General features: G+C 39.7%; 1 protein-coding gene across 1 annotated transcript in view; it reads right to left on the bottom strand.

Moving 5' to 3' along the window:
* LOC108089298 overlaps positions 1-24795 on the bottom strand; it is a 53095-nt gene that overhangs the window by 20737 nt on the left and 7563 nt on the right. The window contains 2 exon segments of the mRNA XM_017187512.2: positions 707-737; positions 20931-20976. The gene's annotated coding sequence lies outside the window, so the exon portion shown is untranslated.

Consider the following 24795-nt stretch of genomic DNA (forward strand, 5'->3'; position numbering starts at 1 on the left):
TCGGATTCAGATTCAGATGCAGCCCCTCGAACAAGTGCAGGCAGCATAAATCAAAGGAGTCGACCCTTCGTGGCGATGGGGTCTTATTTTTACTGGCGTGGCATTTTAAATTGTCTGCGCCATATTTAAAATAGCAACTAATTAATTTATTTTTTCACGCCGTGGCTGGGAAGTGCGCATTAATAAACAATTAAGTCGTTTTAATTGCAGTTCGCCCGCTGGATTATAAATTTCCGACTGAGAATCCCCAGCACCCGGAGCATCCGTAATGAGCCGGAGCTCCCGACTAAATTCGTTTATTATTGATCAGTTCGGGCCATAAGCTGCTTAACTTTGCCTGGCTCCAAGTCACCCAGGGAGCTCTTTTCAAGACCCCTCACCCCAGATGCCCTCTATGGAGCCAGGTGTTCGAGCCCGCTGGGAGACATTTGGCCAATTCCTCGAAAATTTGCTGCTCACTTTGGTAAGCTTACTTTCTAAACACATGGTATATGGCCGTTCTAATTAAGTTTAAAGAGGATTTGGTCTTTTCTCTTATATGTTATTACTATTTAAAGAGCACCTAATATCATTTGGCATGTCATAATCATTCCACAAACCTTTTGGTAGAATAATCCAAATAGTATTTACTCACGCTCACTGATAAATATAGTTTTGTAGAGGTTCTGTGAGCCTTCTTCAACTTGAATTACATTAATTTACATACCTTTCAAGACCTTCCAAAGTAGTTGGCGGAACTGCAAGTAGAAAATAAGAGAGTCCTTTTTAATCAAATAATTAATTCAAGCAAACGTCTTCTTCAATCCACCCAAACTGACAGTCAGATTCTTCTTTCAGCATAAATTCTAGCCGAGGAGGAAAAACATCCGCCGGCATCTTGGCCGAGTTAATATGATGGGACACGTTAAGCAGGCTTGAATGATGTGTATCAAGGACGAACGGAAAAACTACCAACTGTGTCAGCAAAAAACGGAAACAACAACAAACCAACAACTCTGTGCAATGCCTGGTTGGAAAAAAAAGGGAAAAAAGGAGAAGGACGAGCGGAAACCAAATGGGAATGACGATAGACATTGAACACGAAAAGGGAAAATGGAGCGAAGACATTAGCCTGAAATGACAGCAACAAGATGCGAGATAGACACTTGGCTTATATCAGTTCTGTTTTGTCCTGCGGAGGAGGATCCCTCCTTGTCCCTCTTCCTTCCCACCACTTTGCTGCGAAAACAAAAGCAACTTGCAACCGAAAGGCGTCGAAAGTGCGTGCAGCAAATTGAAGCCAACTCGGTGAACAACAAATGCCAATTGACAGACAGCCCTACGAATGCTTCCAACGGAAATTCGGCAGCGCGGAAAATCGTTGATTTGCAAAACAGTTGTACAAATATCTTTCCACTAATAAATCAGAACAGAAGAAGAGAACATTCAAATAGAAAATATACCTTTGATGGTTTGTAAAAGATCTATAATACTTTAAAGCTTAAAAAAAAAAAAATACATACCAATTTCCAATTTATAACTTTGAAATAAAAATCAGGAACTTTAAGAGTTTGTCAAAATTTATATTTATTTATGTTTTGTAAATTACTGCAGATATTCATATTGCTTAAACAAAACTTAGTTGAACAATTCTTAAGTTATTGGTAAGGAGCTTAAATGGCCGGAAGCCAAGTTAAGTTCGCCAAATTGTTGTTCTCATTGCGAGCCCATTTCAACCTTTCACGCAATGCAGATTTAGTTGAGAGTGTGCCAAAGCCGGAGTCTTAGTAAGCAATCTGTAACATGTTGCCAGTTTGAGTTTTCTATTGAAAAGCGCTTTCTGGCCCAAGGACAGCTGGCTTGGCCTACATCCTTGCATTCGTATTCGCATTCGCATTCAGAGCCACGCACACACAGGACTTATTCATCACTCACTCACTCACTTAAGCAGCGTGGGCCCAAGGATCGATGCCAAAGGACGTCGAAGGATGGCGAGGGATGCAGTTTCGGAGGAGGAAATTCGAAGACGTTGCTCCTCCTTCGAGTCCTTTCACTTCTTACCAGGAAAACACAACGCCGCCAGCTGGCATAAGGATAAGGCTTTTATTTTCCATTTCTAGGCGAGTCCTAAGTGCAGATAGAGAAATGCTTTTCATGCCTCTGCTTAGTTTAAATATTTATGTAAGCCCGCCATTTTATTAGAAATATTTTGCAGTTGCTCCGCAGCACCAATCTCGAGTATTTTGCTTTTATTATTATTGAAATAGAACCGGAATATGCAGAAACGAAACGATTTTATGCCAAGTATTTTTTTCCATCTGCATTTTGGCAATGAAGTTGGTTTCTGCCTCTCATCTTGAACATTTTGTTTAAGATATTTTCCATTGCATTTGCGGGATTTTATGAAAATTGAAGAACATATCGTTTATATTCCACTTCTAATGCCATTTTACAAAGTTTTCTATTGATTGCATTAAAAGTTTTAATAAAAAGCGTTGCATAAAAAGAGCAAGAATTTCCTTTTTGATTTTAAATTGAAGAACAGTTTGCTGTATGGTCATTCAAAGAAAAAATGTATTCCTCTAAAGCAATTTAAAACTTTATTTCTAACAAGTCCTGATTCATTTGCTGATACATGCTCTTATTAATAGAAACAACCAATATTTTTAAGTGGTAGCCTTTTTCTGATATTAGGAATGAAAGGAAAATTGTGGCAAGTCCTCGGAAGCTACAACAAACATGGTTTTATTTCAAATTACACACCGCTCTCCCTTTTCAAACTTTACTTGGAAACAACATTCCAGATCCAAATTCAAATCTATTTATATCAATTTACTCACTTCAGTGCCGAGCTGACAGACAATTTCCAGCAGAGACCTCAGACTCAGATCTTGTGGTTGAGCAATTTTTCATCAGATAAAATCAAGACCAAACAAATCAAATCAAATGCAGACAAGAGCACAAAAATGCTACACACCAAAGACACGAAACACCCGAACACACCCACACACACCAATACACACGTGGCAATGGGAATGGCAACTAAAGAGCAGTAGGAAACAACAATAACAGGCAGCAACAAAAGTAAATTAATAGAAAACAATAACAATTCCCTTTATTATTATTACTGCAGTGAGTCGAGGGCAGACATCGAAGTAAAGCAAAGTTCCCAGGGAGAGATTCGAATTTGTTTCGCCTGCCGTTTGTTGTTTGTTGTTTGCCGTTAGCTGTCTGTTTGTTGTTCTGTTGTTTGTTCTTATTTGTTGTTGTTACTGTAGTTGTTGTTGCTGGTTGTTCGGTAAATGCCCAAGTTTCTCAGTTTCTGAAGTGTCTGTGTTTGTGCATGTGATTTACTCAACGGTATGTAAGTAAAATACAAATCATGTTCAACATTCGGCCTTGCCCCGAAAAGTGGGCCCCACTCTTTGACGACGGCCCACGGGGCGGATGCGTGACAGGGGAATGGCTTAGGTTGTCCTGGCAAATGGTTGAGCTTTGCATTTTCTCTGTGTACTTTTCCCTTTTATAAACCCAACAATGGAGACCAAGAAATCAGGCTGAGTGAAAATGCGGGAAATGCCATGCTAAAGATACCCTAACCGAATTTTATTTGGGCTTACAGATTTATACTTTGAAAGAGCTAAAAAAAAGTGAAACAAAAATGTAAAAATAAATCAAATTCACAAATTAAAAATTTTCTAAAAAAATTAACATCATTATTTGCATTGATCATAAATTTATGAAAAAGAATATTCAGAATAAAATTTTCTAGCTGTGTATTTTTAGCTCTGCACAACTGGCACGAATTTAAAAAGTTCAATGATGATTAAGAAAAAGTATATATAGTTATATATATTGAGTAAAGTATATAAATCTGGCTTCAGGCAAAGTTTCTGGAAAAACTTATCACACTCTCTGCAAGAGTACAAACTGGAGAAGAAAAATATCACAACAAGCAAAGTGGGATAAAAGTCTCTCAAGAAAAACTTTCGCCAGGTGTTTGTTAGTGAGTATCTGTGTGCGCCTAAAAGTGTGCATGTGTTTTTGTGGCATTACGTGCATTGCATGTCGAATGTTGGTAACAAAGTCTAAAAAACATCAAGCACAAACACGGAGCAGCGGCAACTTTATCTAAAGTACAACATTCCCCAACCTCTCAGCTCGGAAATTTCATGTTGTTTTCCTGCCTGATTGGTGGCAAGCCACCTTCGTCGGTTGTTTTTGGCCAGATTTCACTCGCTTTAAGCCGAAAACGAAACTCTTGTTGCTGTTGCCACGCATGCTATTTTCGTTGCCGACTTTTATTTATTTATTTTGGTCTGGTTTGGTTGGGGCTCGTGCCGTGTTTTGGCCACCTTGCAAATGCCTCGCCAATGATTTTTAATGCGATTGCCGAGGCAAAGAAAACATCACAACCTGCACTTACACCCAGGACATGAGCCCATTTGAGCGGCTATCGCAACCTTTTTTTGAGTGGCTGGCCAATTGAAGTGGCCCAAGTGGGTTGGGTTTCGGTTCGGTTTCAGTTTCGTTTTCAGTTTCGGTATTCGGCATCGGTTTCCGTTTCCCGTTCCGCTTCCGAGATAATGTTCGTGGGGGTGCGTGCAAGTGACTTTATTTAATGCCATTAACGCAAATTGAAAGTTTTACGCTTTCCCAACGGCCGTTGCATGCGCAATTGAGTTTTTCGGGTCTGTGCCTCGTAATGCCGTCTTTATGACGTTTCATCGCATGGAAATGGCTCTGCACATTCACAATTTTTAGGCACGACCCCCAGAAAATCCTTTTCCCCATTCAATCCGTTGTGTAATTCACTTCGCCTCTCATTATCCACACACATACACATTGGTCGTTAGCCAAATCCCAAAACGAGCTATGCGTCATGCGAAAATGGAAAAACTAGCCGGAGTCATTCATGGTTTCTATAGCCACTCTATGGCCAAAAACCAAGGACGAGATCTGGCTTTATTGCCAACACTTTGTCGCGACTGTGGGGAACCCATTACAACTACTTAGAGCATGTAAATAAAGCAGAAATAAGCCAAGGCGACTGACGAGCAGGTAGCCGGCATAAGAACAAGTCTGAGAGCAAGGCGTTCTCTTCTCCAGCTAACTGAACCACCCGGCCACCCAACCACCCACTCATGCCCCTTGCACCACCCTGCAGAGCATTAACATAATCGTTATGGTTATGCGCGACGTGTGCATAATGGCGGCGGAGGGGAAGGATGATGCGGCAGGATACGGAGATGCGGAGATAGAGAAGGACAACGACAGGGACACAAGGATAAACTATGTTAAGAGCGCTGACATTGTGATATATAGTTGGTTTCGCCACTCTTAAGCGGAGGGGAAGTAGGACTGCATCTTGCTTTCGAGCTCTCTTTGATTACAGCATTATTTAATTTAAGCTAACTACAAGAGATGCGGAATTTTAAAGACGAAATAAGGATAAGTAAACAGAAACAAGTAAAAATTTTGATAACTACTTAATGAATTTAAAATGTAAGCATAGAATTTCAGAACTACTTTCCTTCAGTGGAAACAACAAATTAAAAAATAAAGAAAATACTCAAAAACTAGTATGAATTAAGGTAACCATTTAATAAATTGCAAAACTACTATGGGCGCCATTTAATATTAAACCGTTTAAAGTAGAGATTAAAATAAAAAACCATAATTTTAAAGGTTTAAAGGTTTTAAGCTCACATTAATACATCTTCTATTACCCTCTTTTACAATATGGATGTAGATCTCCCTCCATTTTTGTTCCTTTTTTATTCTAAGGGAAAAACAATATCCTTTTCGCCCTGATTAAAAGTGTTTTCGGCATTGCGTAGCTATGTTTTGTTTTCCTTCTTTTGTCTCCCGTTGTTTACCTTTTTTGGCTAGTTACCAGCGGGAGGTGTGTTTGAGCCCTAAAGTTGCCAGCGAGCGTTTCGGTGCGCCATTGCCAGGTGTGCATATCAAGTAGCCGCCACGTCTGCCGTGGGACAAAGCCATGTGGCATACTTTTCGGGCGCAGGCCATTAGCAAACAAGCCAAATGCGAAACACAAGAAGACCGAAAACAAGCACAAACACACGTATGACTATAATAAATTTCCCTTACACAAACACAGAAAATTGAGAGCATTTGAAGAGTCAGACTCGAAAAGCAGCCAAAAGGCCCAAAAAGGAAAGGAACCTGTTAGAGGACCTGCTCTGCAAAATATTTGAAATTCCACACGCATAACTTATGAAATAAAAATTAAAATTCGAATTGCAAACCTTGATAATAAAGCACTTTAAAGGCCTGACTCGTCTACGTATTATTTTTATATCCTTTTGCCTTAGAAATTCTTTTGATCTGGGTGAAAAAAGCCAGTTAGGCAGGATAACAGTGGAGTATAAATTGTTCATGTACCAAAATAATCTACACGTTATCTAAATAGTGCAGCAGTCAATAATCCATGCTAAAAAAATATTTTTTTTAGTATTTCTTTTGATAACAAAGTGGTTTTAAACTTAATTGATTTCATAAGAAAGTTTCTGTTTCTTTACCACTTAAAGTTTTTTTTATTATCTACTCTGTAATTATATAAATATAAATATCTTCCAAATAAAACATTGTTAAACTGTGTGTCCCGGCTTCGGTTTTTATTTCAAATTCACCGTGACCGACTTGGCATACTTAAGCACTGCTGAGAGTCTCAGCCATTTCTCCCAGTTTCCACATACTCACATCTTCTGAGGATTATTAAAAATGTGGCCCGAGAGGCATCTATCAGTTATGGAGCTTTACTTCGGCACTACGCGACTTATTTCAATGAGCTTCGGCTAAGGAAACTGACAGTGTGTAAGGACTTTTTAAGTCTAAAGCAACGTACACTGAAATATGTGTAAAGTATTAATTTAAAAACATTTTGGGCAACAATGTTTTATAACATTGTTTTTAAACATTTAGAAGAACAGGAGCTTTTCGTTTTTCTTTTTGTGTCAAAATTATATTAAAACACTGATATTTTCCTCAAAGCTCATCTTCTTTTTCGCCAAGTGGCCGGCGCAACTTGTAATTGGCATTCCGCACACTGACCGAAATGAAAACGCTACGTGCTTTCATTTCACGTTACGACAGTCGGATAAGTCGGCACAACGGTCCATTGACCGCCGATGGAAAAGCGGAAAACGGCGAGGAAAAAGGCTGAGATGGGCCCCAAAAGCGAAGCTTATTTGCCGTGGTTTTGGGGCCACCTCCGCTCGTTTTAATTTTTTACGTTGCGGGCATACAGAGAGAATGCCGGAGTTTCGGCGATTCTTAAAGTCAATCACATTACGCAGGATACAGGACACCGCCCGTGGAACGAAACGGCCGACAAAGGCACTCGAGACCCTTCGAGATGATGGCAAATATTTGTCTGGCCTGCATCCCTCGCGAAAATCGATCGGCATGCCGAGCACCTTGTGGCATCCACCCATCTCATCCTGCTGCCGAAACCCCAACTCTTTCACTTCCGTTTTATGTGCATATTCAATATACGCAAAAATTTCATTTAATTTTGGATTTCCTCGGCGTGCCTGGCATTGACAGTCGGAAAATTTCGTTGTCAGCCTCATGCGTCTTTCGATTGTTTGCAGTTCGGTTCGGTTCTGTTTTTATATGTTATTTTCTGATGGCTTTCCCCACTGTTTGTTTTAGTTTGTTTTTTTTTTTTTCAATCCTTTTCGCCTCCGCCTTAAATGTTTCCTGGAAGATGTCCTCTGCGGCGGGGTCCTTTCATGATTTATTTCTTTCGTAATCCTTGCTCTCTGCTGTTTGGTTTTCCCCGACCACAACCTTTCATCCACCCAGTTTATAAGCACCCAAAATACTTGTAAATTTCAGCCGGATTCCCGCATAAATATATACGCTGCCACTCAGTTCTTAGCCATCAAATTTATGAGCACTCGTCACACTAACTCATAAAAACGCTTTCTCCAGGCGAGGGGAGTTTTAAAACGAAGGGGAATGGGGGGTACAAGGCTGCAAACACGAGACAACACTTTGCATGTGAAAGGGCTTTATGCAGAAATCGGAGAGGGCGAGGGGGTCGTTGGGTCCGCCGATGAGATTTATGTACTCTAAAGCTTAGGCCGAGCTCTCGGCCTGTATTTTGTGGTAAACAGCGCGTCCTGCCGCCAAATCCTGCCACGCACTCGTAGGCAGGAAAAGCGGAAAAGTGGAAAGGCGGAAGGGAAAGGGAAAGGGCGGAAAAGGGGGTTTTCCGAGGCGGCAGAGGACTTGTCGCTATTTATTCTACTAAAAACGCAATAATATATCATCTACAGTTTATCATTGCTATGACGCCAGACTGAAATTATTATCCAGCGAATTTATTGCCTTACAATAAACGCAAAGTGCACGAATGTATGAGTGCGTTTGTGTGTGGGTGAGATTTTCTCAGTGTGTGTGTGTATCCTGGCATTTCTCCAGCACCAAGAAATTGTGGAAAAACAACATTTGGAACGTGAAATGTTTTGACGAGGCTTCAAAAGCAGGAAAAAGAAACTAAAGAGTCGGAAGAATATCAAGTTGACTGTCAGAAAGAAACGATTCAACCTGATTTATACCCTGCTATTAAATAAAATAACCAAAGGATCAAAACTAATTACAATAAATATTTAAATATATATTCAACAAAATCAATGACAGAAAAAGACTCCAACCAGCTGTGTTTCACAAAAATTGTCTGGTATCAGATATCAATAGAGTTTGAAAAAATAAACCGCTAGAAACTGACCTATCCGAAAATTGGTCCTGGGCCTACGAGTATATAGGATACGCAGGACATGGATAGCATTTGTAATAAAATCGCTGACTTGTTTGTCTCCCCTAACTCCGCTCTCATTTTTTGCAAACATGTGCACCCATGTCCCAATGGATTCATATAGATATTTCTGGCCAAGCTTATAAATTCATGGCAATCTCGAGAGCTGTCAGACAGAAGCTCCATCGCGCATATTTTTTACTATTAGCCGAGAGCAAGAGGGAAAAATTTGTCAGTCAGGCCAAAGCCAAAATCAAATTGCTCGTCCTGTCAACTTTTTGCGTAACCATTTTCTTTTTCTGCCCGTACATATTTTTGTATTTATTTCATTTTTGCACAACGAGACAAATAGCAGAAGTTTGCTAAATTGTCGGCTGCCGTTGGCCCCATTCCTCGGATCCTGGGATCCGAATTCTCCGTTCTCCATTCTCCCTTATATTTTCACCCTTTCTGTCTACATTTTTACGACGAACAGCCCCCACATCGTGTTCACTCGTCAGATACTTGCTCCCAACTACATAGTTCTGTTTTGGCAACTGTTTGCCCAAATTGCCACACATTTTGCGCATAAATGACAAATGCCTTTGATGGCATAAAATATGACTTTGGAAATTGTTTTGTAGCAAATAAAATGGGCGCAGCCATCGCCATGAAAGGGTTTGTTTTTCAGCTGAGTGTGTCACAGGATATTCTGAAACACACGAGGCAAGGGCGTGGAATCGTGGGATTATGTGTAAATAGTTCACTATGATCCCTAATGGCAACAGATTTTTCTGCGAATATGTAGGGGTTAACGGCCCTCGATTTATTTTCAAATTGAGTAAGCGAAAATTTAACAGTACTAGCAAAACACATTCCTTGAATCAAACTAGTCAATGTAATTTAAATGGAAACATTCTCTACAACTTTTGAAAAGAAATTAATTGGCGTTTCTGGCTAAAATTTTCTGGAAACTCTACAAATGCTGCCTTCTTCGCAAAACTTTCATTTACATGCTGCGAAGCCAAATGAAGGCGCCATATTGGCGCTTATCCTAAAGTTTTTCTCAAGGGCAATGACTTTTTGAAAATATTTTACAAAAATCCTATTTAAGATTTAAATATAATAAAATTAATAAGGCAAGCATTAAGCTTATTCTTGAAAGTATTTTTTTATTTATAGCTATTTAAATGTAACTGCGATGTATTTTCTTATTTTGTATTCCATTGTTCTAAATAATTGATTAGTTTCCCCGTTACTTCCATCCATATCAATGTCAGTCCTCACTTGACAACTGCTACTTGATTTCTTGATTCCGTGCCCCAATTCATACATGCCTCATATGCGGCTCCAATTAGCTGACAATTGACTTGTCAAAACATCAATTATAATTGACACTCGTCGAATGTTTCACGCTTTCTTGGCAGCTCCACAACCCTCCAGCCACTCGGAAAAAGCCATTTGCATATAAGTCGGGCAATAAGTCAAAATGTGAGTTTCTTGTTTGCGGTTCTCCCTTTGCATATCGAATGCGCCAGCGAACATGGCAAATAAATGGGCGCGTTAAATATTTAATTGGCATAATGCTAATCACTCGATGGCGGGCAAAATTCATTAGCGCACATCCACCGATCACATCTGTCAGCACTCAGAAAACCTCAAAGCCCGAAAAGCCCGCCATCAAAGTCGCAAAACCATCCCGTTTCGAGGGGTTTTAGGATGTTGGGTGAATACGAAAAAAAAACTAAAACCCTCACCACAATGTGGCACGTGTTTTCGTCCCTTAACCCACTGGTGCCCCCTGGAAGCCCCGAAAAACCCACTCCATCCTGCTCCACTTCCTCCGCCGCCAGATGATGCTGCTGCCTGTGCTGGTGGCAAGCAAACATTACACAATTTTGATTGTATTTCCGTTTCGTATGCGCAGAAAAGCAGCAAACAGGCAGCTTCGGTTGTGGCAGCAACAAAAAGCGGTGACAGCAACAGGAAGTTTCGCTTATTTCCGTTTGTTTACCTTTGCGCTGTGCCTTGATTAAATGTCAGGTAGCCCCGGCTCGCAATTGTGGGTGGTTCTCCCTGGCTCCCTGGTTTTTGGCTCTTTGGCTTTCTGGCACAGCTGGCTGCCAGGTATTTTTAAGCCATTTTCACTTGGCCTGCCAGCGTTCAGCGCTTTTCGCCACACGTCAGCATAATCTTATTAACAGGGCGAATATTCTAATGATGCCCGAGCACTAAATGTCTTGCGTGGCAATAAGACAGCGTGCCACATTATTTGTTGAATCCGAAGGAAGGGGAATGGGAAGGGGCAGGAGCATCTGGCGGATTACTCGGATTAGAGCTGCCTAAATGGGACTTGCCACCAGACTTATAACTTATAACAATTCTGGGAAAACTTAAACCCCCATAAATATTTCGATGACTCTTGTTTCCCATTCACATTAAGTTCTAATACCTTAATCCACATAATAACATTTGTGGATTCGCAGAATTATTTGGATTGCGACATTGTATTTACTTTGTGGGAATGGGAGTTAAGCTGCGTATAAGCTTAAATTTAATTGCGATTTAAACATGACTTCTGATAACTACTAAAAAAATCGTATCACCCTTCTGTAAAGTAATTTTCTTCTTATCTTATGCAAACTATATTGCCTTATCTTTAATAATCTACACACAAAAAACAAGTATATCCAATAAGATGAGTAAAAGAATGCCAAGAGGTCGGAATAAAATAACTTGTACATTTGACCTCAACGCGATGTTGTCACCCTTCTTCTTACGAAATTCAACAGCGGTTTTAAGTTTATCTTTCTCAAAGATACACAATTTAAACACTTTTTAAGCCGGCAAAAAAATGTGTGCAAAAGTCAATTTCTGTTGTAAATAAATAAAAACAGTGGTCAAGCAACCAGCAGTAACAAAAGCAAAGTGTTGTTTTCTGTAAATTATGCATTCTGGGCAACACTCGGTCAGCCTCACACAGTGTCGAACATTCCTTTAAATTTTAAGACTTTAAACTTTCAAACTTTAGGTAATTTTCGAAAGTATAGATTTTTTTTTTAGCTAAAAGCTCACAAATAAAATAATTCTTGGGACATTTATATTAAGTTTAAAAAAGTAGTTTCTAATGAAGTTCATCATTTCATAAGCATAGTTACATAACTAAAACTTAAGTAAACTTTAGCTTGAAAGTTATTCTATTAACTATTAAGGACAAACTACCACTCTACTCTACACTTTCGTACCGGACTGTATGCTGTTACATATTTCATGGCGAGTTGCGGGCTGCTCGACACCTGACAGTTTGAAGCCAACAAATGCTTAAAGTGTCGCGCAGACCTTAAATTACAGGAAGGACACACATTCCGACTGGCCGCGGACTGCAGCTAATTAATTGGTGGCAATTTGCGCAGACTTGCGCGGAAAAACTTGGCAGGGAAATGGAAATTCGCCGCCCCGTTTTGTATGTCAACAACAATGATGTTGCGGCTCTCCTTGTTCCCGCTTGTCGGTTGTTGCTGATCGTCATTGTTGTTGTTGCTGTTGTTTTTTTGTTGTTGCTGTTTTGTTGTTGTTGTTGGCGGCACATGCTTTGGCATAATTTATGTTGCCCAAATAATGTTTGTGCACTTTCCTCTTGTTTATTTATTTTCTTATGTTTTCGCGTTTGCTTGCTGTTGCTGCTTTTATTCGGCGGCATTAAAAGCTGCCGCGAAAATGTTCTATTTACCGAAAAATGTATTTGCATGTCTGCGCGGGACATTTGCATAATTGTTAAACAAACGGCAACCTAGATACGTGTGTGTGCGTGTGTGTATTGGGAGTGTGCAACATAGGCAGCGATGTCTGCCTGGGCATTAGTCAAATTGGGAAATAACCAAACATTTCGATACAACATTTTCTACGGGGACATAGTAGCACTAAATTAAAATATATATTGGTAGAGCTTAGCTTTAAGCTAAAACAACATTTGTGAAAATATTTAATACGGAACAAAAATAACATATTCAATATTTAGTATGCTCCTCTGAATATTCCATTTAGGAAAAGTTAAAAGACTAAATAATCTTTCCCATTTCCTCTGCCTCGCAGCCATTGCACATTAAACTTCTGATAGGATCTATTAAATATTTAACTTATCGCCGCTCTAAATCAATAGCCAAATATATTAGCCCGCTGTATGTATACGCTCTCAGACAATACATAGACAGGCAGGCACACGCACACTGCTGCACATAAAAACCCATTCAAGCGTTTCATAATGATATGAGAAAAACGAAAAAAGACATGCGAAAAATAGCAAACCCAACACATTGCCTCAACTCATTTTCGCATAAAAGGACGCCAATGTGTCGGGCTTGGCAAAAGGCCAAAAATGAACTCACACATTCGCCAAAACACACACAGGGACAGGGCTAACCAACACAGAGGCACTCGCTTAGCTCTTCCATATAGAGCCATTGCTACATGGCAAACAATAAATGTACGCTGCCAGGACAAGAGACCAACTAAATTATCAGTAATATTGGAGCACCAGGATAACGCTATGCATATATACGTGTGTGTGTATGTGTATGAGGGGGCGTGGCAGGAGGGAGGTTCTTTTGGTAGGCGTGGCAAATAAACACATCAGGCAAAGGGCTTTTTACTTAAATTAACAGAGCACCAAGCAGCTTGCTTCGCTTTTTGGACTCCCAACTAACGCTAAGTCATTGTTTTAGTGTGAGTGGGAGTGCACGTAAAAAAATACGTATTTCCCAGAAAATCTTTAAGAAAAGTGATGCGATTTTTTCATATATGTAGTTTGTGTGTTCTTAAATTGAAAAAAAGGAATATATATTACTATATTTTTAACTCAAAGGATTATTATAAAACATAGTTAAAATGAAGTATTTATTTCAACACAAGTATACTTATTCTCTTTTTCGTGTAAAAACATTTCGTGGCCTCAGCTTCAAATCAATAAAACTACATCGAAAATTGATATTCGAAAGCCAATTTTGTTCCAATTTTCGTCCATGAGATATCGTGAGTAGCTAACCCCTTTTTCGGCACTCGAAAACTGAGACTGAGAAACTGAGTTCACGTTTGATTTGCCATGCAGGCAGATCAATAATTGAGTTGGCACAATTTTTGTGATGGCATATAAGATTCGCAGCTCGCTCATAGAATTACGTAATGGCATCGTAATACCCAACTCGCTGGGGTGCAGGAACAAGCTGCTCATCAGTTTCTTAGTTCCCTCCCCCTTTTTCGCATCCCAATCCCCTTTTCGCCATTCCCAGAGCTTTGGCAGCTCCTTCCTGATATGGCATACTTAAGCAATCGAGGCAAATGTTTTATCGTCACTTTGCCACACACACTCGCACAATAAATACATAGAAGTGTGGTGTGTATGTGTGTGTGCGGAATACAAAATGGCGCCAGTTTCCTTGTGCCTTTGGGCTCTCTGCATCGCTCGGTCTGCCTCAATCTCAATCGTTGGAAAAGTCTATCAACGCAAGGGGCCGAAGGCCAGATGGTGAGAATCCAGCTGAAAGGCCAAAAGACAGGCAGAAACCAAACTTAAATACAGAGTTTCGGGGCATAATGTTTAATAACATCAAGCTCAAACCTCTAGCATTGCGTATACGACCAGTTGTGCCATTGTAAATTTAATAAAGCCAGGGCTAAGTAGTAAGGGTGAAAATCAAGAAGCCAGCAATTATTTGGTTACGCAATTACCACAGCCAGGCAACCGGCAGGTTCAATAGGCTTAAATAATTTGCCCAAATCCCCTTGGCGCAAAAACAAACAAATAAATTCAATGCAAAGGAGGCACAAAACTTTCCGCTCCCGATTCCCAAAAACACAAACACAAATAGTGAAAGTTTTCCGAGGGATGATACGGGGCAGCAAAAGTGGGCGTGGCTTTGAGGCTGGGGAAGTCAAAAGCGAGAAAAGCCGTCTTCTCAATTGCCACACAATTTATTATTATTGTTTTCTGCAAACAGCAAATGCGCTAAAATAAAGCTGTTTCAAAGGAGGAATAACTTGCTATCGCCGATTTTTCTGCAACAACAAACCACTTTTACTGTGGTTCTTCTGGCGAAAGTCGAAAACTAGTTCGTCTACGCCACTTCAAAAGGTAACAAAATCGCATTGCTAAGCCGCTGAAAAAACGTTGTAAAAGTGTATTTTTGTTTTTGAATGGAGCACACGCCCCAGTTTCTGTGCATTTTTATTTAGAAAAGTGCAGCAAACATTTTAAATTTTGGTTGTGGCTTGCTTTGAGTTCAAAATTGAAAGGGAAAGCAAAGCAATTTCAACTTTGCAAATAAAGTCGAAGCACTAAAAAGCACTCAAAGAAAACCAAAAGAGCAAATAAAACACGAAAACATGTTCTTGTTTAACAAAAGAATCTATTTTAGAAACAGAAAAGTAGGAAACCAGCTTGCATCAATATTGGTCACATTTATTGGGGAATTTCCCGTTTTTCAATAAATGATTTTAATATATTTATGACCAGTCATTCGTCAGAACGATGATTTACACCACTGGCAGGAACATTTATATTCAGCCCTGCAGTCCGGCAACTCAATCATACGCGCTTTAAAGAATTTATATTTATGACCAGATGCAATCAACGGAACCGATGTGTCCGCGAATGGTCCATCAAAACGGGAGTCCACCACGGGTAATAATAAAAACAAATGCATTGCGCATTAAATCAATTCGCGTTGACTTGCTGGCCACAAAAAGTTGCACAAGCGCCCATCAATCAACCATAAGACACAAACAAAAACAGGACGAAATGGCAAAAGGATAAGCCCCGGCCGCAGATATACAAGCCATACAACTACAAACTGCACATGGATTTATACATTTAATTAAAATGCGGCCCAGACACAATATTCGTCAAAGTGATTGGCCCGAAAGCGGCTTAGTGAACTTAAGTAAATTAAATGTTATGGTTGTTGGTTTGTTGGGTGAAGTGGAGGTTGTGGGTGAAATGGGTGAAATGGGGGCACAAAAGCTGGGGAAACCTCAATGAAAATTGTCTTTAAAACTGTTTTCGGCGACGACAAAGCGAATCGCAATAAATACTCAGCCAAGTGGAGGGTGTGTCTGGCTTCAGAGGGTTGGCACTGAGCTCCGTGAAATTTGCATATTTTAAATTACTAGTGGGGCCTCTCGGCAGCGATTGCTTTTGGGGTTGACAATGGCACAGCCACGACAACTCCAATTTATTTGTAATTTGTTCGAAATTTATATCAAGCGCAGGCCTCACACCTACTTCCCTATTCCCCAGTGGGTCTCTATTTCACACACTCCCTGCCACACATAATTGCACTCATAAAATGCCAAATACTCAGCTCCGCACGCTCCGATATTTATGCTTGATACCCAGTAAAAAAGTGGGTATGATGGGATTTAAGCATGATTTAAATTTGTACGACTATAATTCGTGTTTCTTAATAGGCTTTATAGTTTGTATTTACAATCTCCGCTGAAAACAACATTTATTAATATTTCGATTGAATTTTAAGCCGCAAGCCTTAACCTACAAATTATATGGACTACTTAATTGGACTACTTGGCTATATAAACTCTCTCTTTCGTACTCCCTGAGAAGCAACTGTGCAAAAATTACAAGCATTTTGAATTTTTCCACTGACACCGAATTGTTTTATCTGCTAGTTGGCATCCGCAAGTCGATCAGCTCACTCCCAGGAAGTCCAATCCCACATATAGACATATCTTAATGCTCACAGACTCGGGTGGCTCGGAAGCAAGCAAACAAACAAATTATGTGCTCATTTGAATACACATTCTAATGCGAATCACGTTGACAAAAATTCATTGGAGCGTGCAGGATACGCACACGAGCACAAGGACCCAGCCGCACTGGACGGCAGGATACCTTGACTTTCGAACTCCGGTCTATCCAATCAGGCTGCTGCTGCTGCTGCTGCCAGGATCCTGGCGCAGATAAGGATACGGATAAGGATAAGGGGGAGTGGCAAACTGCCCCCGTCTCGGACGCTGACAAGGACATATTTATAAAGCGCTCATTTCGAGCAAGGCACATTCACATATATATAATATGGAGTGGCATCCCAATATCCAGTTAATCTATCGGGACATGGTGCAATGTGTAGAAAATTAAATGTGTTTGCTTGAGCCTTGTACACTAAGAAAAACCGAGGAGGCTACTAATATATAGATGTGTACTAAATAATATTTTAAAAGGTTTATACACATCGTTTAAAACCGCTTACAAGGAACTAACATTAATATTGGATATACATTTTATTGATTAAAGAAATTAAGAAAATGATGATTACTGTAATATTTAAGCTTATTAATAACAAGAAAGGAAGCTAGCTTCGGCAAGCCGAAGCTTATATACCCTTGCAGTCATCAAATATGTCGAACAAAATGCATAAAGGTTAAACAACATTGAAGCTAAGACGATTTTTCTATTCATTTTCCATATTTTCGATTATAGATAATATGGGAGCTATATGATATAGTTGTCCGATTTTGATCAAATTTAATTCGTAATTCAAGAGTCGTAAGAAAACTCTATATTCCAAAAATCATACTTGTCTGATGAAAAACAACGATGTTATTATTTTATTTACAAACAAATCTATATAGTTTTTTCGATCTTTCCTATGGCAGCTATAAGATATAGTTGTCCGATTTTTATGAAACTTTTTTCTCAATATAAGGGTTGTTAAAGAACTTGATGTTCAAAAAATCAAGCGGGATAGAAAACAACGATGGGATAGAAAACAACGATGCTATCAATTTATTTCCATTAATTCTATATATATTTTTCGATCTCTCCTATGGCAGCTATATGATAGAGTTATCCGATTTTGTTCAAATTTAATTTGAAATTTAATAACAGTTAGAAAACGCCATATTGAAGAATTCAAGTCGATCTGATCAAAAACAACAGAGTGAGAATTGTTTATTTCATTCTCTTGTATTGGAGCTATCCGATATAGTCGGCCGATCCGGCCCGTTCCGACTTATATACTGCGTGCAACAACTACACAAATTTTGGGAAAGTTTCAGCAAGATAGCTTTAAAACTGAGAGACTAGTTTACATAGAAACAGACAGACGGACAGACGTACAGACGGATTTCGATTCTGCTCGTGATGCTGACCAAGAATATATATACTTTATGGGGTCTGAGGTGTCTCCTTCACTGCGTTGCAAACTTCTGACTGAAATTATTATACTCTTTGCTCTGCAAGGGTATAAAAATCATGCTCGTGGGATAAAAAACAACGATGTTATCAATTTATTTCCATTAATTCTATATATATTTTTCGATCTCTCCTATGGCAGCTATATGATAGAGTTATCCGATTTTGTTCAAATTTTATCCGAAATTCAATAACAGTTAGAAAACGCCATCTTGAAGAATTCAAGTCGATCTGATCAAAAACAACAGAGTGAGAATTTTTTATTTCATTCTCTTGTATTGGAGCTATCCGATATAGTCGGCCGATCCGGCTCGTTCCGACTTATATACTGCGTGCAATAACTACACAACTTTTGGGAAAGTTTCAGCAAGATAGCTTCAAAACTGAGAGACTAGTTTACATAGAAACCGACAGGAGGACAGACGGACAGACGGACAGACGGACAGACAGACAGACAGACAGACGGACAGACGGACAGACGGACAGACGGACAGACGGACAGACGTACATACATATTTCGATTCAGATGGTGATGCTGATCAAGAATATATATACTTTATGGGGTCTAAGGTGTCTCCTTCACTGCGTTGCAAACTTCTGACTGAAATTATAATACCCTCTGCTCTGCAAGGGTATAATAACTAACAGGGCAAAAAATTAATACCAATTAATATTGGATATACAATCCTTCGATTTAAGTGTGTTTTTTTCAGATTCCTAAGACAAAATTACGTATCCTGTTCTCTGAAGTATCTTATGACCCAGAAAACTTTAAAAATTTTCAAGGCTTGATAAAGTTTAAAGGACATGCAATATAAATTTAGGATGCCATAACTTATTCTGGTCTAATATGCCAGTTTTCTGGCAGTGCCTTTGTATGACGATGTCCTTGTTGTGTCTGTGTGTGCCATGTAAATGCAAACTAAATATGTACAGACGCCACAGCCAGGCATTAAGTCGATTGCTTCAAGGACTTCTCGCGCCCGGCGGAGAATCGCAGGGAGATTTGGAGAAAGGGGAGCTTCGCAGAAGGGGAGCTTCGGAGAAAGGGGAGCAGACAGAAGGAGTGAGAGATTCCTGGCGGCTTTGTCATTTACACCCAGTTGGATGTCGGCTTCCATCGCTCTATTCCGCATTGTCACTGCTAACATCTCCGCCCCACTTCGCTTTGGGGGCCCCTCAAGTGTAAATGAGTGGAATCCACCCACCCACGGGGACCGCCGTTCTTTGCACCACCAACCACCACCCGCCCACAACCACCCACCTGAATATGCATGTGCTGCGAAGGCTTTTTAATAAGCAATTTATTTTTAGCCTAACAACGCTCATGTAATGAAAAACGCGGAGCCTCCGCTTCAGCGGCTTACAATTCGCCTGCAATGATTTCCCAGCCCGAATCCCGCCCCCTTTTCCACCCCCCAGCTTTTCCTTACGGAGCGTGTTTGCCAACGATAATTAATTTTTTGGCCTACCCCAAGCAAGAAGCTAAGACCATGAGTTCGTACCGCATTAAAAAGAAATTAAAATGTTGCCATTCTCCTCCGCATTTTCCACCTCGGCGACCTCAAGTACATCTAATGAGATAACTTGGAGACAACTGGCGAGAATTGAGTGTATAAGGCATAATAATGAACAGCGAGAATACTGGTTGAATATTCATATAACAATTTAGGGCAGAACACACCTAAAGTGGGGTATAATACGAAACGACACTTTAAACAGCTAACTTTATGTGCATTGTTAAATTTACAAAAGATTTATTTTGTATCTAAAATTTAAGATTTATTTAAAATATCATGATATATATTTTTTTTCTATTCAAAGTATTTATTCATTTAAGAGCGTTTTTTATAATTTATGATCAAATTCATGCTATTAATCCTTAGAGAGTATACAAATTACAACTTTTAAAAAAGGAAACTGTATAAAAAGCCTTACTAACAAAATGAAATGCCTTTCAAATTAAATTTGTTTCGGTATTAACAACAAGGTCCACAATCTTAGGAAGGCATATGCAATTTTCTCGTTTATTTCACTTTAGTTTTTCTAAAAGCAACTGTTTTTAAAATCATGACCTTTGTTTAATTTTCTCTTAATTTAAATATCACTTGTGATCGTGGCACAAGGTACATCTGAAGCTCCAATCTGCATGCCGTATCCCAGATGTCTTGCCAAGGCCATAAATTGTTGCTGATTCTCCCAAAAAGGGCAAAACCAAGTGGAAGCGGGTGCATCAAAAGCAGAACTGGATATAAGATATATTAGCACTTGATAAAAACTGCGCTTCCTTTTCATACGGCCTCAAATAGCTGCCATCAACATGGCAAAATGGCAACATTTCAAGCCTGCTCATAAATCAATTTCGTTTTTATTGCGGATGCCGTTTGTCTGCGCTACTTTTACATGGCCATTGCCAGCGATTTTTGTGGCCATTTTTATGTCGTTCAGTTAATAAAGCCCTACTCCAAGAAGAAAAAACGTGGCAAAGTTCAGCAAACAGGCAAAAACTCTCGGTTTTACTTTAACCCGCAAGCGTATAAATATTGTTTTTAAACCCCAATGAAATATTGCATGCGTTTTTGACGAATCGTCCATATGCAAACATAACATTTATAAATAAATAAATATAATCATAAATAAATAAGGCCCTAGTCCATGACAGATTGATGGCAAAAAAGCACAAAGAAAAATAAATATTACACCAAATTGAAAACTTGCTTCAAAGCCGTAACGTCGCTTTTCATTTACATATTTAATTTGATTTGCATAAAAAACAGGCAGTAATAAATAAAAGCATAAAAAACTTTGGAATAACCTTTAATGAGAGTTATTTATTTTCATTAATACAATGCCCTTGTAAAATCCATCACTTTCACTAAATAAAACGTTTTAAAAAATTGTTTAATAAGTGTGTCTTAACCCAACTTTATTTGATTCCCCGAAATAATATTTTAAAGCTGTCTGAAATTTTTTCAATCCTACCTTTTTATCGTTTTAATCATCCGCGGCTTAGTGCTCCAAAAGTAACCTGAAAAAAGGAGAAGAGAAGGCTTTGAAAAACAACGCAAAAAGGGTTTCATATTAGAAATGTATAAAACTTTTTGTTCCATTTTGTTTTGTTCCTCCTTTTTTAATATAAAATGGCTTTGGGTGGAAAATTCGGAGAGCGCGGCGGGAGGGGGGAATATGTAAATATGTGTTGGATGCTGGATGCCTTTGGAGCCTTCGCAGTAGCATGCTCGGAATTTAAATTTGTAGCTAAGCCTCGAAAAATGCGCGCCGCTTCATTTTGCGAAGGCAGCCGGACCCTTTTGTGGGTGTGTGTGTGTTTGTGTGCGTGTGTATCTGTGTGTGTGTGATGTATCTTTGGTGACAAAGGACAATGCCATAAGGCTGCGGGGGCAACAATAAAATTAAATATTCTATTTAATGGCGTCGTAGTATGCCAGACGCGTCGCCCAACTTTCCCCGATGCATTCCATCGGGAACTGGGACCAGGGGCGTGCCCCCAACCCCTGACCCTTGACCTCTTAGCAACTCCTCAACAGCATCTTCAACTTCCTGAAGCGTTTTCAAAGTAAGATCCCTTTGTTTTCCGTAAATAACAAACTCGTACTGCAGTCCAATAAAAACGCTGTAAACTTTCATTTTAATTCCGTTTCCAAACTCGGCTCAAATTGCATTCAGTTTATTCGAATTCTGATTGTCCGTTTATTAGCCTCGGGCCCCCTCCGAATGAACAAAAATAAGACCACGTTCCTGTCCTCGCCAGGGGCATGCAAATAAAACAGATTTTATTGGCGGTCTCTTGGTCCTTTTCTTTATACCATTTTTTGTCCAGCATTTTCCCTTTATTTTTTCTTGGCCTAACGAAAGTCGAAAAAGGAAACTTATCTACATTGCGAAGGGTTGTTGGTCCACAATTTGGTGTTCCATATAAATTAAGCAGATAATATAAATTAGATGGGATCGGACGACTTGTGTGATCGGATATCCCGACCATATTTAAAACGAAGCTCGCCCGAAATCGATGACACAAGAAATGCCTCAATTAAGCTGCCAAGATATTTTGTTGAGCCAGCGTCGAACGGCATAATGAAACACAAGCATAATATTTTCATCTCCCGGACGTCTTGGCTTCAATTCGGGACCTCTGAATTTTCCCCAATAGATATTTAATACTCGGCTGAATTTTTTGTTTGCCAGAACCCCCACTCCCCACTCTCCAACCTCTCCAACCACCCCCTTTCCACCACGCAGACCACGAGGGGTAACCACAGCAAACAGAGTCTAAACTTTTATTCTTCGCTTCTTGCGTAGGAGGACGTAATGAGTGGAAGGATAAGGGCGGAGGGGGTTGGTGGAAAGGGGGGTCAAAGGTCGGGGGCACTCAGACTCAGCATTTGTTTGAGCAATATTTTCGTGTATATTTTTCAGCTTTTCCGCACATTGTTGATGGTTGTTTTTAGTACCCCATGAAACGCTTTTTTGGGCATTCCGAATCAAGTGTTGGGCAACGTTTAAAAGAAATGACTCATTGGTCACAAAAAATATTAATTTTTGAGAAGTTTATGAGAAAAAGTTTTGTTTCAAATTTGATTTTAAATCACGGATTTGGATTGAGTATTTAAAAGAATTTGTAACTTTTATTAATGGGATAAAATATAAGTCTTTGTGATAACTTTATTATTTCACCAACAAATTATTTAATTATAAGTATTAAAAATTCAAATATTAAAATATTATTCGTAAAAGCGAGTAACCTAGGCTAATACTTTATATTTATTAACCCACTTAAATAAATTTCATTTCCCTTGAATGAGTATCAAATGGTCGATGGTTGAGCTTCCTTTCTTCCTGAAAGCTGGTGCCAAGTTTTAAAGGCGTCACGACCTTACAGCGCATTACAACTCACTTGCTCAGGCTGGGGAGGTTTCCAGAAATGGGGTTCAAGCGAAGGTTGGGGGTTGCCTGGTTCCTGTTCGCAGGGCCCAGGGTTGCCAGGCCTTCGCACAACCACCCACCCACGCCCACCGACAGCGCATAATTGCGCCGCGTCTGAGGCAAAATGAAAATATTTGAAGCTGCGAACTTCTCAAGTGTAAAAAATTTAATTTCGAAATGTAGGTTTAACGAACGGAAATTGCTTTCGCTCTCCGCGGAAAATGGAGTAAGCCCTCGTTGTTGTTATTGTTGCCTGATTTTCTTCCCTTTTCCGCCTTCCTTTTGCGCCCCCTTTACAACTGGGGGAAAAACAAAGTAAATGCAAAGCCAAGTTTAAAGTCAGCCGAAAATATCCCAGGCAGGCAAAAAAAGAAGCGTATCTCATTTGAGTTTTCGTTTGCAATTTGTTGGGCTAACTTTCTGATTGAGCTCGTGGCTCATTGCGGCGCATAACAGGCGCAGAACGGAATTATTTAATGTTTTACATTCGACCCAAACAGCCTCCCAGCCATCTTGAGTTGGCCTCATTTCCCCGATGGCCGACTGGCCGCGTAATTGCAATTGATTGTCGAGCACTTTGCACGCCAATTTGTTTCTGGTCACGGTCAGTTTGAGCGGGGAATGTGGTCAAGGCAGCGGGGTGCCAGCATTTGGACTCGGATGAGCCCGGAATTGAACTCTCACTTTGATCTTGCGACGTGGAAAGCGAATTAGCACCTTGCCTTGGCCTACAAAAAGAAGTCAAATAGGAGAAGAGCCCCATTTCGAAGCCTGTTAAATCAATTACAGCCGAAATTATCAAAGCAAATTAAATAAATTGTTTCTAACTTTTAAGGCTTGAAATTAGTCTTTCAAGGTTTCTAACTGTTAGGGCTTAAAATTAATATTTCAAGGTATTTTCATAGGCCTAAATACCAACTAACTATGATACATTTAAAAAATTCATATCCAAAAGTATGTTTTCAAAAAGAGATCATCATTTCTGATATGAAACACTCACAAATTATACTGTTAAATGCCAAGCTCCTTTTGTTACCACACATAACAAGTAATTTAATCAAAATTTTAAAGAAGAAGCTGTAGATTATGAAGTGTTTTATAATCCAAACTAACGTTGTAGTACCATTAAACAAGTTTTCATTTCAATATGCTTAGATTTATGTTGCAACTCTACTGTTACCACTCCACTTAATGCACAACCACATAAGCCTTTAGTCTAAACTGGCTCCCTGTAACCTTTTAGCAAACTACGCGAAGTCAAAGTGCATTTCCGCAAGTGCTGAAAGGTGCCAAAGGTTAGGAGCCAGATGACCCAACTCGTCCCAGCTGAAAGGCTTACCGAAAATGTTAGCTGAAGTGTGTAACAAAAAACAACACTCACGGAAATCCACACACACACTCGGGCAAACTTTTCAAAGCCCCCGAAAAGCAAACTTTCGGCAAATATGTTGGCAAAGCTTTTTTCGGTCAGTGTTTAGAAATAGAATGTCCGGCAGGAGTTCGATAGACTCCCTGGGCTCTATATCGAAACATTATCCGCACCGAGCGCCCAAAAACAAATGCAAAACAAACTAATCAAACTTTTTCCAGGATAACCGAAACGACACAAAATGCGCAAAACAAATTGCTTTATTTTCTAATTCAGCTGGAGAGCATTTTTCAGACTTTGTTTCCGAGCAGCAAAGGAAGCTGGTCGAGTGGGGCTAAAATCGAAAATCAATTTCTGTTAATGTGCCCGGGCCAAGAGTTTTCTGCCAGGAGACCTTACCCAATCCAACCCAACCCAAGCCAGCCACCCAATCAAGCAGCCAAAAGCCCCCAACCCATGAAAACCCAGCATGCGTTGGCCAGAGCATATTTTTGCATAAAGTTTATGCAAACATTTTTACTCGAAACCCGCATA

This window comes from Drosophila ficusphila, unplaced genomic scaffold (assembly GCF_018152265.1).
Source record: "Drosophila ficusphila isolate 14025-0441.05 unplaced genomic scaffold, ASM1815226v1 contig_607, whole genome shotgun sequence".
Lineage (NCBI taxonomy): Eukaryota > Metazoa > Arthropoda > Insecta > Diptera > Drosophilidae > Drosophila > Drosophila ficusphila.